The sequence below is a fragment of the Pristiophorus japonicus genome, chromosome 2, assembly GCF_044704955.1.
Source record: "Pristiophorus japonicus isolate sPriJap1 chromosome 2, sPriJap1.hap1, whole genome shotgun sequence".
NCBI lineage: Eukaryota > Metazoa > Chordata > Chondrichthyes > Pristiophoridae > Pristiophorus > Pristiophorus japonicus.
Window position 1 is genome coordinate 75,074,815 of NC_091978.1, and position 6,304 is coordinate 75,081,118.

The 6,304-nt window shown below is 46.5% G+C and overlaps 1 long non-coding RNA gene across 1 annotated transcript; it reads right to left on the reverse strand.

Moving 5' to 3' along the window:
• Nucleotides 1-384: 384 nt before the first annotated feature.
• On the reverse strand, nucleotides 385-6,174 carry LOC139230574 (uncharacterized). Its single transcript, XR_011587955.1, has 4 exons — nucleotides 5,421-6,174; nucleotides 2,211-2,369; nucleotides 1,687-1,961; nucleotides 385-1,149 (listed from the first exon to the last, which is right to left on the reverse strand). It is a non-coding gene; the product is annotated as an uncharacterized lncRNA (long non-coding RNA).
• Between the last annotated feature and the right edge of the window lie 130 nt (nucleotides 6,175-6,304).

Here is a 6,304-nt window from a genome sequence, read left to right on the forward strand (position 1 = left end):
CCGGTCCACCCCAGGAGAGAGGGCAGGCGGAAGAGGAGGACGAGGAGGAGGACGATCAGTCTAGCGATGAACCCATGCCCCCATGCCCCCCCCCAACACTGTAAAAGCCCTGTGGTAGTTACACAGCTGCAAAACTCTTGCGTCAGCAGCTCATAAATGAATGCGTGAAGTTACGTTGGTGACAGTTGCGTTATGTTTCATCCTTGCCTGGCCATGGCCATTGTTTCCAACCATTGTATTGATGTTTCACCTTACATTATTAGAAGACCCTTCACAACAATTATAAACTTAAATAACATGTTTAAATAATTTATCAGCTAATTTTACATTGTTTTTAACAAACATGTATAAAACCCCACCTTCCCCCACCCACAACCCCCAACAGTGAACAAAATTTTTAACAAAATAATATAACAGCACCCTCCCACCAAGCAATCAACCTTCCTTTACTTCAGATGTTGAATAGCAAAATCCAACAGCAGATTTTTCTCCTGTCAGGCAGTCCTCGAAGGAGTGTTCAATCAAATCAGTATGGCTTCAAGTTGCATAAATAATGTGCAAGAAAGTCCACTTCACCGCTTGTTCTACCCGTGCAACCAGATCGACAATGATGAAAATGTGCCATTAGCTTCTTATAGCAAACAGCCTTCCTTTACTTCAGGTGTTGAATAGCAAAATCCCACAGCAGATTTTTCTACTGTCAGATAGTCCTCGAAGGAGTGGTCAATCAAATCAGTATGGCTTCAAGTTACATGTAATGCCTTTTTTCTCACCTGACATGAAATGCACAGTAAGATGTAGAGGGACGTGTTCGGGGCCCAGAAGAGGCGAGAGTTTGGGGCCCAGAAGAGGCAAGGGCCCAGGGGCAGCACGGGCCAGCCCATGCTGCGATATGTGTGCGCACTAGGTCCGTGCAGCAGAGCAGGTCTCCAGTCGTCTTGGCTAATCCTTGCTACTGGACCAAGACCTAGCTCTGTCAAGCCCGTGTGGTGGCTGGTGTGCAACAGTCACCACACGTTAAAAAAAATCCAAACACAGGCATCTTCCACCCTTCAAGATTTAGTTTGGACCAGGAATTTTAGGTCCATCATTGAAACACCTGTGAACTTTTCGACAAGGAAGCAAGTCATCCTCGATTCGAGGAACTGCCTATGAAAAGATGAAAGATGATTCCGAACAGTGAACATTCAACAATTTCTTTTTATAACAACAATAATATACGGCTCCCCCCCACCTGCAGCCACGCTTCCCTCCTGTACCTTGACGCCCTCTTTTCATAACCCCCCATTTGCCACGTATTCCACGAGTAATGGGACCAAGACATCTTGTAGCAGAGCACCTCAAGGGCTGCTGCTGTGGGGGGGGGGGGGGGGATGGGGGTGACGACGGCAGAATGACCTCAGTGGATGAAGGAGAAGATGTTTGCGAAGAATCGTCTTCTGAGTCAGAAGGAAGTTCTTCCTCCTGTCTCGCATCTGTCGTGGTAGTTGGTGGTATGGCACTTTGGGGTGCAGTGCCGTATCCTAAAACTATTGCATGCCTCAAGGCATCGACAGAGTCGTTCGTTCGCCCCATTGCCCCAACTATCTGCTCCGTGCCCTCCGTTATTCTCACAGACAGTGTGGCAATGTTACTGATCAACCCACCAAGTGCCTGGAGGAGTTTTCGACCTATGTCAACACTCACCCTTGACAGTGACACCATTTCCTCATTGACATCTGCCCGTCGCAGGACATGCCTGCCTCTCCGACTCAACCTCTGTGGGGTCGGCGTGGGCACTGGATGCCTTGGAGCGGCCAGCTGCAAGCTGCTTGGCCCCGCTACTTCATCCGTTGAGGATGACATGGCCGCAGGTACCACAGATGAAAAATCAGGCTCTGTTTTGTCCTCCTCACTCGTGGTGATGACGACCTGCAACGATAAAGGTGTTGGTGCAGGGGCCTCCCTTAGTGCCTGGGGAGCTGGAAAATATAACTGAGGTTATTAGAAGAGAAGAGGAGACATGAGAATGCTTGCGCTGCGCTGGCATATGTACGAGGAGCAACACTACTGCAATAAATGTGAACGAGAGATGTTACATATGATTAACATGAGTACAGAAGAGTACAGAAACTGCATGCATAACATTACATTATTCATATATTACAATGAAATGCCATTAAATGACTTTAAATTACCACTGGTTTACCACTGCTTTACACATTACTCACGTGGCGCAACAACGGGATCTGCACCACCACGGATGGCAGAACGATTGTGGGTACCCAGTAGTGTTGTAGCACGTTCCTCCACGTCAGTGAGCGGGTTCAGCTCAGCTGGCCCTCCTCCCTGGTCAGCCTCTGCTCCGCATGATTCTTAATTATTTTCCTCTGCAAACGTGACAAGAGCATGGCATAAACTAATTGACTAGATACTATTACGGAAACACAACAGATATTGTAATCCACAATTAGTCACCCCACATGTTACTCATTGTTAACGTTAAGGTTATATGCTAATACGGTTGGTATCCACAATGGATGCATGTTTATGACATCTACGTTCAGAGAAAATATTTAATAAGATCGTGTTTATGAATGCTTGACACCAAACATCTTGCGTACAATTTCCAGGAAAGGCCCTATCCACGGGCCATGCCATTCGGCGCCTGAGGGGAGGGAGGCGGTTTATTTGAATCGATGGAGGTCCCCCGGGGCGGTGGGGGGAAGGAATCAGGACCATTGGTGAGCTTGGCAATTACAGGACTGTAATGGGAAGGGGTACCGTGTTCATGGGCTGTGCTCGAAGTCCCAGGGCAGACAGTGAGCCAGGGCAGCTCTCCCCCAGTCCAGGCTGGGTCATTGTGTGAGTGACAGCAGCTGGAGAGACTCACACAGTCTGGGTAAAGGTGACCAGACCCCTCAGTGCTCAGTCGTGCCCTATCCACCAACGTAACCAAAAAAGAGACGGTGCCCAAGTTAAAGACTTGCTCACAGCACACAAGAATTCTCCTTCTAAACTAAAGTGGTAAAAATGCCTAATGCTTGCGGTCTGTCTGTTTCCAGTCATTCCTTTCAATAATAATAATTAATACAGTTGATTAAACGTAAGGCATCTCAGCAAAATTAGACTTAAAGGGCACAGGTTCCGAGCCCAGTCCAAATCTTAGCAGGGAAGCTACCCAAGATTACCCAGCTTAATTACAATCTGGCAGATTTACATTCGAATTAATGAGTCAGTGCATCATTACAATTTAAAATGTAATAATTTAATACTTACCCTTGTCGAAGCAACCAGGCTGTTCCACTGCTTGCGGCACTGGTCTGCCTCACGCCTATCGTGGGCCACCAATGAGACTATGGCGGCGATATCGCCCCATATTTTTTGATATGTGCGGGGGGAGGGGGAAGGGGAGGTTTCCCACACCCACGCCGAGTTAATTGGTCCTACCGATTTTCGATCTCATTAACCAGGTCCTCATTGGTCTCATCAGAGAATGCTTTCACCCTCCTTCTCCCTGACAGCTCCTGCTGCGTACTACTATCACTCGATTGGTTTGACATTTTTCACACTCCATACACTTGATTTCAGCTTCCTTCTCTCTCCTTCTCTCTCTCCCTCTCTTTCAGTCTTCTGAGCATGCGAATATGATCCCTGAACTCCCGAATCGTGGGAAAAGTTCTTTACTGAAAAAAAACCACGCATGCGCAGAATGGCCGTTGCTATGGACACCAGCCTTGCACAACTGAATACAGCGCTATCGCCTATTTCACATCACTAAAGCTATCGCCCAAATTAAAAAGGAGAAACTAGCGGTTTTCAAATTGGGCGATATTCCAGCGATCCTGAAAAATAAAAAAAGCACTAAGACTGGAAATATCATCCATTTTTTGGCGATAGAGATCATAGTGGAAAGTCTAGCCCCAAGTTCCTCTCCAGCCCAGAGGAGATAAGAACATAAAAACATAAGAAATAGGAACAGGAGTAGGCCATACGGCCCCTCGAGCCTGCTCCGCCATTCAATAAGATCATGGCTGATCTGATCATTGACTCAGCTCCACTTCCCTGCCCACTCCCCATAACCCCTTATCCCCTTATCGTTTAAGAAACTGTCTATTTCTGTCTTAAATTTATTCAATGTCCCAGCTTCCACAGCTCTCTGAGGCAGCGAATTCCACAGATTTACAATCCTCTGAGAGAAGAAATTTCTCCTCATCTCAGTTTTAAATGGGCGGCTCCTTATTCTAAGATCATGCCCTCTAGTTCTAGTCTCCCTCATCAGTGGAAACATCCTCTCTGCATCCACCCTGTCAAGCCCCCTCATAATCTTATACGTTTCGATAAGATCACCTCTCATTCTTCTGAATTCCAATGAGTAGAGGCCCAACCTACTCAACCTTTCCTCATAAGACAACCCCCTCATCCCCGGAATCAACCTAGTGAACCTTCTCTGAACTGCCTCCAAAGCAAATATATTCTTTCGTAAATATGGAAACCAAAACTGCACGCAGTATTCCAGGTGCGGGTTCACCAATGCCCTGTACAGCTGAAGCAAGACTTCCCTGCTTTTATACTCCATCCCCTTTGCAATAAAGGATAAGATTCCATTGGTCTTCCTGATCACTTGTTGTACCTGCATACTATCCTTTTGTGTTTCATGCACAAGTACCCCCAGGTCCTGCTGTACTGCAGCACTTTACAATCTTTCTCCATTTAAATAATAACTTGCTCTTCGATTTTTTCTGCTAAAGTGCATGACCTCACACTTTCCAGCATTATACTCCATCTGCCAAATTTTTGCCTTAACCCTGGCACCGGGTAAACAACAGTCTTTGGAACCCGCGCTCTCGACGGCAGAGAACTGTATGTATCCCCTAATGATACTGTTCCCTACCACTACAATGGTTGTTTTTACTCCCCCCACTTGAATGGCCCCCTGTACCATGGTGCTGTGGTCAGTTTGCTCATCCTCCCTGCAGTCCCTGCTCCCGTACACACAGGGAGTAAGAGCCTCAAACCTATTGGACAAGAGCAAGTGCCCGTGCTCCTCTAGCACTACATTCTGAGTTCCCATACCTTCCTCACTTGTAGTCACACCCTCCTGTCCCTGACCAGGATCGAATTTGAATTAATTAATCTAATTGGTGTGACTAGCTCCTGGATCACGGCATTCAGGTAACTCTCCCACTTCCTGATGTGTCGTAGTGTTTGCAGCTCAAATCCAGCTCATCAACGCGGAACCGAAGTTCCTCGAGCTGCAGGTCCACCTCGCCGTGGACCTCAATGGTGTCCACCAGCTTCCATATACTGCAGCAGTGACGCATTGCCTGCCCTGCTATCTATAATGTATTTAATTAATTAAATATAATTAGATATAGTTTTTAATCCCGGCCCCTAATTTAAGGCCCTTAATTTAAGCAAGAAAAGAGAGAAAAACTCACCAACCAATCACTTCCTTGCTTTTCTGTGACGCCCTGTTCTCCTTTGTCTCCCTCTCTTACTGGCTTGCGCTGCCCCCCTGTGGTGGCTGGGCTGCCACCTGTGTTGTTCCTTCACAGGTCCGGGGTCCCTTTAACACCTCGCCACACCTCTGTATCTGGGGAAGATCCCCTATCACTTCTCTCACACATCTATATCCAGGGAGGCTTCTGTAAACTCTCTGTTTCACACTCCTGTATCTGGGGAGGCTCCAATAACCTATCTCTCAGACTTCCATGGTTGGAGAAGGTCCTCTAACCCTCCTGGACGAGACACAAATCATTTAGAAACACAGAAACATAGAAAATAGGTGCAGGAGTAGGCCATTCGGCCCTTCGAGCCTGCACCACCATTCAATATGATCATGGCTGATCATTCTCTCAGTACCCCTTTCCCGCTTTCTCTCCATACCCCTTGATCCCTTTAGCCGTAAGGACCATGTCTAATTCGCTCTTGAATATATCTTTATCTCTGCCTCTATTTTGAATGAATACAGTCTACTGCTCTTGATTCAAAGTTGCTGAATCAATTTTCTACCACGTAATTCTCACATGCTGTTGTTTAATTCAAATCAGCGGATAATTCAATATTTTTAGTACAAAAAGTGATTTTGATTTATCAGGAGTGCACTGTGCTAAACTGTTGGCTGCATTATTCCGATTATTGGCAGCGAGAAGTGACCTAACTTTAAGATGTAGCCCAGATGTTTGAAGAAGACTCTCCTGCTGCAATATTATTGACTGCTCTCGGTGTCCATCACACTGTTCACTTCCCTTATCGGGCAAAGTCCCTTCTGGTTGAATAACTGTGTTGTCAATCAGACAATAGACCGGGACTTTCCTTAAAA